Genomic DNA, 12,034 nt, shown 5'->3' on the forward strand with positions numbered 1-12,034 from the left:
ATGAACTCATTTACATAAAAAATGGGCCTTTTTTATATTATAACGGAGAATATGACCATTAATACAAAATATTAACCATTGTTGATTAATTCGTTTGAACCATTATCTAACAGAGAAAAGCACAAATGAGTTATTTCAGTCTTATTTCTTAATCTTAAGACTTACTTCAAAGCATTTAGATAATATGAGTTTGAAGCACTCTTAAATGAAGTTGTGACAGAGGTAAAAAAAGAAAGGTTTACAGGGTATATATACAGGGTATATAATGTATAGATATAAAGAGAAAAGCCAATTTTTCTTTGTGTTTATTTGATTCTAACTAAATTTACAAAATAGAGAATAATCGTGAGTTAACTATGGAAAAAGTGTGATTAATCGCGATTAATCGCGAAGTTGTGACAGAGGCAAAGAAAGAAAGGTTTACAGGGTATATACAGGCTATATAATTTATAAATATAAAGATAAAAGACATTTTTTCTTTGTGTTTATTTGATTCTAACTAAATTTACAAAATAGAGAATAATCGTGAGTTAACTATGGAAAAAGTGTGATTAATCGCGATTAATCGCGAAGTTGTGACAGAGGCAAAGAAAGAAAGGTTTACAGGGTATATACAGGCTATATAATTTATAGATATAAAGATAAAAGACATTTTTTCTTTGTGTTTATTTGATTCTAACTAAATTTTCAAAATATATATAACATGATAATGCAGCGCATTACTGTAAAAGTGTAATAGGATATAAGTATGAAAAAATGAATATGAAATTGTGTGATGTGCTCATGTGCAAACAGTTCTGATATGCATGTGAATATGGGTTTAATCATGATTATCCCTGGCCACCCAGAGAAGAGTTGTACAGTCTTACGGCCAGGGGGATAAAGGTGTTGTTGGAGTCTGTTTGTGCAGCAGCTGTGTATGAGAACTTGCATCAAATGAGTAACTGTAAGTGAGGTATTCATATATGACAGATTCAGCGTTCTCATCAAACATGACAAAGGGAAGAATTGGTTGTTGAAAGTGAAGATCAGGTTCCACCGAGATTTGAACTCGGATCGCTGGATTCAAAGTCCAAAGTGCTGACCATTACACCATGGAACCCTACATACAGTATCATAACTCTAAAAAAAAAAAAATTCTTCCTCTATATGCACTTTGCCAAAGGTCTGAACAAAGTTTGACAGATGAACAAATGAAGTCGATTTGCCCAGTTACATCTGAACTCCTGGAAAAGAAGAAACTAAATATCAAAGTGCTTTCACTCTTAAACCCTTCTTCCAGTTCAAATGCGAATATTCTAAAATCAAGAATAGAATAATCGTGAGTTAATTATGGAAAAAGTGTGATTAATCGCCATTAAAAAATAATCGTTTGACAGCCCTAGTAACAACATAATAACATGATAATGCAGCACATTACTGTAAAAGTGTAATAGGGTATAAGTATGAAAAAATGAATATGAAATTGTGTGATGTGCTCATGTGCAAACAGTTCTGATATGCATGTGAATATGGGTTAAATCATGACTATCCCTGGCCACCCAGAGAAGAGTTGTACAGTCTTACGGCCAGGGGGATAAAAGTGTTGTTGAGTCTGTTTGTGCAGCAGCTGTGTATGAAAACTAGCATTAAATGAGTAACCGTAAGTGAGGTATTGATATATGACAGATTCAGTGTTATCATCAAACATGACAAAGGGAAGAATTGGTTGTTGAAAGCGAAGATCAGGTTCCACCGAGATTTGAACTCGGATCGCTGGATTCAAAGTCCAAAGTGCTGACCATTACACCATGGAACCCTACATACAGTATCATAACTCTAAAAAAAAAAAAATTCTTCCTCTATATGCACTTTGCCAAAGGTCTGAACAAAGTTTGACAGATGAACAAATGAAGTCGATTTGCCCAGTTACATCTGAACTCCTGGAAAAGAAGAAACTAAATATCAAAGTGCTTTCACTCTTAAACCCTTCTTCCAGTTCAAATGCGAATATTCTAAAATCAAGAATAGAATAATCGTGAGTTAATTATGGAAAAAGTGTGATTAATCGCCATTAAAAAATAATCGTTTGACAGCCCTGGTAACAACTTAATAACACTATAATGCAGCGCATTACGGTAAAAGTGTAATAGGATATAAGTATGAAAAAATGAATATGAAATTGTGTGATGTGCTCATGTGCAAACAGTTCTGATGTGCATGTGAATATGGGTTTAATCATGATTATCCCTGGCCACCCAATGAAGAGTTGTCCAGTCTTATGACCAGGGGGACAAAAGTGTTGTTGAGTCTGTTTGTGGAGCAGCTCAGAGACAGCAGCCTGCTGCTGATGATGCTCCTCTGTCTCATCAAAATTTAGTGTAGTGGATGTTGTGTATCAAAACAAGCATTAAATGAGTAACTGTAAGTGAGGTATTCATATATGACAGATTCAGCGTTCTCATCAAACATGACAAAGGGAAGAATTGGTTGTTGAAAGCAAAGATCAGGTTCCACTGAGATTTCAACTCGGATCGCTGGATTCAGAGTCCAAAGTGCTGACCATTACACCATGGAACCCTACATATAGTATCATAACTTCAAAAAAAAAATTTCTTCCTCTCTATGCACTTTGCCAAAGGTCTGAACAAATTAAGTCGATTTGCCCAGTTACATCTGAACTCCTGGAAAAGAAGAATCTAAATATAAAAGTGCTTTCACTTTTAAACCCTTCTTCCAGTTAAAATGTGAATATTCTATAATCAAACAGAAAGTCTTCACCGTAAGCTTGGAAATGTTCAGGTAAATACTTCAAAATAAAAATCTGGACTGGTTCAGTAACCCAAAATGAACTCATTTACATAAAAAATGGGCCTTTTTTATATTATAACGGAGAATATGACCATTAATACAAAATATTAACCATTGTTGATTAATTCGTTTGAACCATTATCTAACAGAGAAAAGCACAAATGAGTTATTTCAGTCTTATTTCTTAATCTTAAGACTTACTTCAAAGCATTTAGATAATATGAGTTTGAAGCACTCTTAAATGAAGTTGTGACAGAGGTAAAAAAAGAAAGGTTTACAGGGTATATATACAGGGTATATAATGTATAGATATAAAGAGAAAAGCCAATTTTTCTTTGTGTTTATTTGATTCTAACTAAATTTACAAAATAGAGAATAATCGTGAGTTAACTATGGAAAAAGTGTGATTAATCGCGATTAATCGCGAAGTTGTGACAGAGGCAAAGAAAGAAAGGTTTACAGGGTATATACAGGCTATATAATTTATAAATATAAAGATAAAAGACATTTTTTCTTTGTGTTTATTTGATTCTAACTAAATTTACAAAATAGAGAATAATCGTGAGTTAACTATGGAAAAAGTGTGATTAATCGCGATTAATCGCGAAGTTGTGACAGAGGCAAAGAAAGAAAGGTTTACAGGGTATATACAGGCTATATAATTTATAGATATAAAGATAAAAGACATTTTTTCTTTGTGTTTATTTGATTCTAACTAAATTTTCAAAATATATATAACATGATAATGCAGCGCATTACTGTAAAAGTGTAATAGGATATAAGTATGAAAAAATGAATATGAAATTGTGTGATGTGCTCATGTGCAAACAGTTCTGATATGCATGTGAATATGGGTTTAATCATGATTATCCCTGGCCACCCAGAGAAGAGTTGTACAGTCTTACGGCCAGGGGGATAAAGGTGTTGTTGGAGTCTGTTTGTGCAGCAGCTGTGTATGAGAACTTGCATCAAATGAGTAACTGTAAGTGAGGTATTCATATATGACAGATTCAGCGTTCTCATCAAACATGACAAAGGGAAGAATTGGTTGTTGAAAGTGAAGATCAGGTTCCACCGAGATTTGAACTCGGATCGCTGGATTCAAAGTCCAAAGTGCTGACCATTACACCATGGAACCCTACATACAGTATCATAACTCTAAAAAAAAAAAAATTCTTCCTCTATATGCACTTTGCCAAAGGTCTGAACAAAGTTTGACAGATGAACAAATGAAGTCGATTTGCCCAGTTACATCTGAACTCCTGGAAAAGAAGAAACTAAATATCAAAGTGCTTTCACTCTTAAACCCTTCTTCCAGTTCAAATGCGAATATTCTAAAATCAAGAATAGAATAATCGTGAGTTAATTATGGAAAAAGTGTGATTAATCGCCATTAAAAAATAATCGTTTGACAGCCCTAGTAACAACATAATAACATGATAATGCAGCACATTACTGTAAAAGTGTAATAGGGTATAAGTATGAAAAAATGAATATGAAATTGTGTGATGTGCTCATGTGCAAACAGTTCTGATATGCATGTGAATATGGGTTAAATCATGACTATCCCTGGCCACCCAGAGAAGAGTTGTACAGTCTTACGGCCAGGGGGATAAAAGTGTTGTTGAGTCTGTTTGTGCAGCAGCTGTGTATGAAAACTAGCATTAAATGAGTAACCGTAAGTGAGGTATTGATATATGACAGATTCAGTGTTATCATCAAACATGACAAAGGGAAGAATTGGTTGTTGAAAGCGAAGATCAGGTTCCACCGAGATTTGAACTCGGATCGCTGGATTCAGAGTCCAAAGTGCTGACCATTACACCATGGAACCCTACATACAGTATCATAACTTCAAAAAAAAAAAATTCTTCCTCTCTATGCACTTTGCCAAAGGTCTGACCAAATGAAGTCGATTTGCCCAGTTACATCTGAACTCCTGGAAAAGAAGAATCTAAATATAAAAGTGCTTTCCCTTTTAAACCCTTCTTCCAGTTCAAATGTGAATATTCTAAAATCAAACAGAAAGTCTTCACCGTAAGCTTGGAAATGTTCAGGTAAATACTTCAAAATAAAAATCTGGACTGGTTCAGTAACCCAAAATGAACTCATTTACATAAAAAATGGGCCTTTTTTATATTATAACGGAGAATATGACCATTAATACAAAATATTAACCATTGTTGATTAATTCGTTTGAACCATTATCTAACAGAGAAAAGCACAAATGAGTTATTTCAGTCTTATTTCTTAATCTTAAGACTTACTTCAAAGCATTTAGATAATATGAGTTTGAAGCACTCTTAAATGAAGTTGTGACAGAGGCAAAGAAAGAAAGGTTTACAGGGTATATATACAGGGTATATAATGTATAGATATAAAGAGAAAAGCCAATTTTTCTTTGTGTTTATTTGATTCTAACTAAATTTACAAAATAGAGAATAATCGTGAGTTAACTATGGAAAAAGTGTGATTAATCGCGATTAATCGCGAAGTTGTGACAGAGGCAAAGAAAGAAAGGTTTACAGGGTATATACAAGCTATATAATTTATAGATATAAAGATAAAAGACATTTTTTCTTTGTGTTTATTTGATTCTAACTAAATTTTCAAAATAGAGAATAATCGTGAGTTAACTATGGAAAAAGTGTGATTAATCGCCATTAAAAAATAATCGTTTGACAGCCCTAGTAACAACATAATAACATGATAATGCAGCGCATTACTGTAAAAGTGTAATAGGGTATAAGTATGAAAAAATGAATATGAAATTGTGTGATGTGCTCATGTACAAACAGTTCTGATATGCATGTGAATATGGGTTAAATCATGACTATCCCTGGCCACCCAGAGAAGAGTTGTACAGTCTTACGGCCAGGGGGATAAAAGTGTTGTTGAGTCTGTTTGTGCAGCAGCTGTGTATGAAAACTAGCATTAAATGAGTAACCGTAAGTGAGGTATTGATATATGACAGATTCAGCGTTCTCATCAAACATGACAAAGGGAAGAATTGGTTGTTGAAAGCAAAGATCAGGTTCCACCGAGATTTGAACTCGGATCGCTGGATTCAGAGTCCAAAGTGCTGACCATTACACCATGGAACCCTACATACAGTATCATAACTTCAAAAAAGAAATTTCTTCCTCTCTATGCACTTTGCCAAAGGTCTGAACAAATGAAGTCGATTTGCCCAGTTACATCTGAACTCCTGGAAAAGAATGATCTAAATATAAAAGTGCTTTCACTTTTAAACCCTTCTTCCAGTTCAAATGTGAATATTCTATAATCAAACAGAAAGTCTTCACCGTAAGCTTGGAAATGTTCAGGTAAATACTTCAAAATAAAAATCTGGACTGGTTCAGTAACCCAAAATGAACTCATTTACATAAAAAATGGGCCTTTTTTATATTATAACGGAGAATATGACCATTAATACAAAATATTAACCATTGTTGATTAATTCGTTTGAACCATTATCTAACAGAGAAAAGCACAAATGAGTTATTTCAGTCTTATTTCTTAATCTTAAGACTTACTTCAAAGCATTTAGATAATATGAGTTTGAAGCACTCTTAAATGAAGTTGTGACAGAGGCAAAGAAAGAAAGGTTTACAGGGTATATATACAGGGTATATAATGTATAGATATAAAGAGAAAAGCCAATTTTTCTTTGTGTTTATTTGATTCTAACTAAATTTACAAAATAGAGAATAATCGTGAGTTAACTATGGAAAAAGTGTGATTAATCGCGATTAATCGCGAAGTTGTGACAGAGGCAAAGAAAGAAAGGTTTACAGGGTATATACAGGCTATATAATTTATAGATATAAAGATAAAAGACATTTTTTCTTTGTGTTTATTTGATTCTAACTAAATTTTCAAAATAGAGAATAATCGTGAGTTAACTATGGAAAAAGTGTGATTAATCGCCATTAAAAAATAATCGTTTGACAGCCCTAGTAACAACATAATAACATGATAATGCAGCGCATTACTGTAAAAGTGTAATAGGGTATAAGTATGAAAAAATGAATATGAAATTGTGTGATGTGCTCATGTACAAACAGTTCTGATATGCATGTGAATATGGGTTAAATCATGACTATCCCTGGCCACCCAGAGAAGAGTTGTACAGTCTTACGGCCAGGGGGATAAAAGTGTTTTTGAGTCTGTTTGTGCAGCAGCTGTGTATGAAAACTAGCATTAAATGAGTAACCGTAAGTGAGGTATTGATATATGACAGATTCAGCGTTCTCATCAAACATGACAAAGGGAAGAATTGGTTGTTGAAAGCAAAGATCAGGTTCCACCGAGATTTGAACTCGGATCGCTGGATTCAGAGTCCAAAGTGCTGACCATTCGGCCAAAAGCTGGGGAACAATAGTCTGTATGAGGGGGGGAAGAAGCGGGAAAAGGGGGAAGAAGGGGGAAGGGGAAAAATGAAGGCAAAGAGGAGTTTTTGAGAATATGAGGGGAAAAAATGGAATGAACTTGTAGTTATTTGTGTTTCTGCTGTCCATTTCAAGTAAAAGCACACATTCTGGTGTATTCATTTGAGAAATCTACGCGAACATGACACTTTGCTGTGGAATAGTATAGGAGGCTCTTAATCCAAAGGTCACCGGTTCGATTCCACCATTGGAAGATGACACAAACGTTTAGCAAGTGTTATCAAATGTAATTTTGTGGTCATTTTTAAATTTCTGAATTAAGTGCTGCAACAATATAATCTTCTTCTCTGAATGAGTTTGCATGTTTACAGAAAAAACTGAAGACACTCACTGAAATGTAACAAATTTATTACTAATTTCACACACACAAACACTCAGAAACATGTGTGAAATTAAACCTGAAGCAATAAAAACAGGAATAAATTAAACAATTAAAAATAGAAAAAAATAAATGGGACAGTATATATTCCCATAATACTACCATTTTCTTTTATGCACGGCAGGTGACACTGACAGCATTTGTTTTTTTCCACCGTGCAGGCGTAAGCGTAAGGCGTAAGTTAGTGGAGGTGAGGGCAGGGAATCAGATGGCACAATCTGTTTGTTTCCATTTGGGATGACAAACACAACTGGCACAATGAATGGACTGGGGTTTAAAAGTACAGGAGATGGAGATGGAGGAAGAGACAGAGGAGAAACGGTCTGCAGAAACTTCTTGGGACTGCAGCCAGGTGGTGATACTTTTCTTTTGGTGGGGCTTGTGATGCGGTTGGATAAATCAGACATCTGAGGGAATAAAGGCACAGTTCACAATATAGGATAACCATAGATGATAGTGAATTAATCTATCTATCATTATGGGTATAGCAGTCAATAAAACCAGATCATTTCAACATGAAATGAATGAAATGCATGAAAGTGCCACTATAGTTACTGCTACATGAAAACAATAACAATGTACATTTTTTAAAATCAAAGTCAACCTATGTATCATTCTCTTTACATTACCTTAGATGAATGCTTATCAGCCAAACTTAAGTTTGGCTTCAGCATGACACCATGACAGCCACCAAACCGTGGCTTTGTAAACTGACAAAAAGAAAAACATAACCTTAACTGGGGCTTTGTACATTTTATACAGTTGAGTATATTAATAATATTAATATAAATATCAGCATAAGTAAATCCTCATTACTTACAAAGTCACAATGGGTCTTCTCGGTTCATCAGCAGCTAAGGAGACGTCCTTTGGTGGTGGTGAATCTGCAGGTGAGGGCCCTGGCTGCTCTGCCACCTGCACGTCATAATTGTATGAGAGCCTTCTGATACCTTCTTTGCATGCAAACCGCAGTTACAGCTCTGTGCACCTCCAAACAGTGACATTTGTCCCCTCATCTGCATTGGGCATTTCTCAATCTGTATTAACGTTTGACAGCAAATAAGAAGGTGTTCCCTTTAAATATGTCACAGCTTTACATTTAATATGATACACATATCACTCTGTGCAGGTTTACCTTTCAGATACAGATCATGCCACTTTTTCTGCCGAGGTGCTGGTCTGTTTCCTGCCTCAGAGGGCCAAACACCCGAGGCAGCAAATTTTCGCAGGCGGGATATCCACTCCTCCTCTCCCATGGCCCTGTGTTTTTTTTTTTTTGTTTGGAAGCCATCTGCCATTAACAGAGAAAGAATATCTATACCAAACAGCTAATATTTGTACATCACAGAAATATGACCAATGTGCACTATTTTTAACTTATTAAAATATATATATTCATGCACACACATAAGTTCTTACTTGCATACAATCACACAAACACACAGCTAATTATTAACTAATAGCAGTAGCCTACATATTACACATATTACAACAGAAGTGAATACTACATAGATTTCATTCATACCCTAGCTTGTTATCAACTAATACTAGTAGCAGCAATGCATATTTAAGACTTTTGTGACAACAGAAGTTAATATGTCGTACTGATTAGCAGTACAATATAGAGCAGTACAATAGCATTAGCATGTTTGACAAAAAAATCGCCACGTAGAAAAAACGATATATTTACCTTCTGTAGTTAAAGTTACCTGAAGTCCTGCGGGCAGAATTATGGAGAAGTGCCATCGTGATTGGCTATCAGCAAAAATGGAAATGGAGCAACGCGATTGGCTGTTGGGCTGAATTATGGAGAAGTGCCATCGTGATTGGCTATCAGCAAAAATGGAAATGGAGCAACGTGATTGGCTGTTGGACTGAATTATGGAGAAGTGCCATCGTGATTGGCTATCAGCAAAAATGGAAACGAGGCAACGTGATTGGCTGTTGGGCTGAATTATGGAGAAGTGCCATCATGATTGGCTATCACCAAAGATGGACCAAAAATGGAAATGGGGCAACGTGATTGGAGGAGAATTATACAGACGCTTGGTCTCCCGCTACCGCTAGCCAGGCTATTCACACTTTTAAAAACATGCCTTCCGAAAAAAAAAAAAATTGAAATAAGTCTACGTTCAGAGATTTAGAATGGCATCGTAACACAATTGGCCCTTTTCAACTAGTACCTATGCCACGCGACTTGATCCAACTCAGCTTTTAGGGTTTTCCATTAGGTAGGACCTTGTAGTAGCAGGTAAATTTTTAGCACCTACTCGGCTGGGGTTCGAGATTAGCTGAGTCGAAAAAATGACCTCTACAGACCACTGATTGGCCAGGCAGTGATGTCACTGGATGAGTGACGAAAGCCACTCCTTCACAAGAACCCGGCAAAACCCATGCGATTTTATATATTCTTTTTTATACATTTATATATCGTCATCGAGGTGAATTGCTGGATACAAAGCCATACACCAAGCAGCAGGTATACCTTCGCCTCGATGTCCTAAATTGTTGTGTCATGTTTGTGTCACATAGAAATGAAGTCACGGGACCTTTGAACATCCTTCCTATCATGACCCCACCCACATTGAGGGGTCATGGTCATGGTCTTCTAAAAATAAGATTTCAGTATGCAGTAAGTGTCAGGAGTGGGATTTGAACCCACGTCTCCTTTTGGAGACCAAAAGTCCCTCTGCTAAGGAAGGAAGGAATCAAGCTTTGAGTCTGGCGCCTTAGACCGCTCGGCCATCCTGACACCATGCAGGACAGTATGCAGGACAGCATGATTTCCCTGACTGTGTAAAATACAACAAACATGAACCGAAACGCAGCAGACAAACTTGTCTGGAGAGGGAAGCTTTCTGCTTGAGATGCACCCTCACGGCTGGAAATACGAGGGAAAGGGTGCGGGAGAACGGGTGTCTGGAGAGTGGAGGAGGGGCTGGGTGAAAAAATATCTGAAAGAAGTCCCGAGCGAATGTTGCCAAGGTTTGGTTTCTCATAGACCACTGCTCTGGAACATCCCAAGAACGTTTCAGTACTTTCGTGGGTACATGAAGGTGGTTAAAGAAATGCTTACAAATAATTCATTTTTGCCAAAGATTTGGTGCTGTCTTCACTCTCTCAGAGTTGGCTACCCACATGTTATATGTCGTCATCGAGGTGAATTGCTGGATACAAAGCCATACACCAAGCAGCAGGTATACCTTCGCCTCGATGTCCTAAATTGTTGTGTCATGTTTGTGTCACATAGAAATTAAGTCACGGGACCTTTTAACATCCTTCCTATCATGACCCCACCCACATTGAGGGGTCATGGTCATGGTCAACTGAAGGGGTCGTAACCAGTAAAATTGTACAACTATCTAGTTTTGTTGTGGCAGGAACATCGTACATTGATGGCAGTAAAATATAATTCTGCATTAGGCTAGAAAAGTTCAAGTGTGTTCCATCACTGCCACGATGTAGAATTTTACCTGTTAGAAGAGAGAGGGTTTAGCACTTTGACTGCTTAGAGGGCCAGAGGACATGGGTTGTTATTGAGATTTTCCTTCTTTTCTTTTAAAGTGAGTGGTCATACTTGAGCAATCAGGGAATACGGAAATGACATGAGCCCATGGAAAGGGAAGCATGAAGCTCTTGCGCAAGTTGGATCATACTTGACTGATGTTGTGCATTTCAGGAGGTCTGTATCTTTTCAAAGAGCTTTGTGGTAACAAAGCTGAACTGTGCCTTAAAGTGCTGGATGAAACATCTGTTTATTAAAGCTTTGACGCCCAACGTGGGGCTCGAACCCACGACCCTGAGCAGCAGAGAAACTTGTCCGCAGAGGGAAGCTTTCTGCTTGAGATGCACCCTCACGGCTGGAAATACGAGGGAAAGGGTGCGGGAGAACGGGTGTCTGGAGAGTGGAGGAGGGGCTGGGTGAAAAAATATCTGAAAGAAGTCCCGAGCGAATGTTGCCAAGGTTTGGTTTCTCATAGACCACTGCTCTGGAACATCCCAAGAAGGTTTCAGTACTTTCGTGGGTACATGAAGGTGGTTAAAGAAATGCTTACAAATAATTCATTTTTGCCAAAGATTTGGTGCTGTCTTCACTCTCTCAGAGTTGGCTACCCACATGTTATATGTCGTCATCGAGGTGAATTGCTGGATACAAAGCCATACACCAAGCAGCAGGTATACCTTCGCCTCGATGTCCTAAATTGTTGTGTCATGTTTGTGTCACATAGAAATGAAGTCACGGGACCTTTTAACATCCTTCCTATCATGACCCCACCCACATGGAGGGGTCATGGTCATGGTCAACTGAAGGGGTCGTAACCAGTAAAATTGTACAACTATCTAGTTTTGTTGTGGCAGGAACATCGTACATTGATGGCAGTAAAATATAATTCTGCATTAGGCTAGAAAGGTT

The 12,034-nt window shown here is 36.9% G+C and overlaps 6 non-coding genes across 6 annotated transcripts; all 6 read right to left on the reverse strand.

The window, feature by feature from the left end:
* Positions 1–1,030: 1,030 nt before the first annotated feature.
* On the reverse strand, positions 1,031–1,102 carry trnaq-uug (transfer RNA glutamine (anticodon UUG)). The gene has a single exon. It is a non-coding gene; the product is annotated as a tRNA-Gln (tRNA).
* Positions 1,103–1,726: 624 nt separating this feature from the next.
* On the reverse strand, positions 1,727–1,798 carry trnaq-uug (transfer RNA glutamine (anticodon UUG)). The gene has a single exon. It is a non-coding gene; the product is annotated as a tRNA-Gln (tRNA).
* A 2,058-nt stretch (positions 1,799–3,856) lies between these two features.
* Positions 3,857–3,928, reverse strand: trnaq-uug (transfer RNA glutamine (anticodon UUG)). Its single transcript has one exon. It is a non-coding gene; the product is annotated as a tRNA-Gln (tRNA).
* A 624-nt stretch (positions 3,929–4,552) lies between these two features.
* On the reverse strand, positions 4,553–4,624 carry trnaq-cug (transfer RNA glutamine (anticodon CUG)). The gene has a single exon. It is a non-coding gene; the product is annotated as a tRNA-Gln (tRNA).
* A 1,198-nt stretch (positions 4,625–5,822) lies between these two features.
* Positions 5,823–5,894, reverse strand: trnaq-cug (transfer RNA glutamine (anticodon CUG)). The gene has a single exon. It is a non-coding gene; the product is annotated as a tRNA-Gln (tRNA).
* Positions 5,895–10,257: 4,363 nt separating this feature from the next.
* On the reverse strand, positions 10,258–10,372 carry trnal-caa (transfer RNA leucine (anticodon CAA)). The gene is made up of 2 exons: positions 10,335–10,372; positions 10,258–10,303 (listed from the first exon to the last, which is right to left on the reverse strand). It is a non-coding gene; the product is annotated as a tRNA-Leu (tRNA).
* Positions 10,373–12,034: the final 1,662 nt, after the last annotated feature.

This window comes from Leuresthes tenuis, unplaced genomic scaffold (assembly GCF_036924035.1).
Source record: "Leuresthes tenuis unplaced genomic scaffold, fLeuTen1.0.hap1 SCAF_5, whole genome shotgun sequence".
Classification (NCBI taxonomy): domain Eukaryota; kingdom Metazoa; phylum Chordata; class Actinopteri; order Atheriniformes; family Atherinopsidae; genus Leuresthes; species Leuresthes tenuis.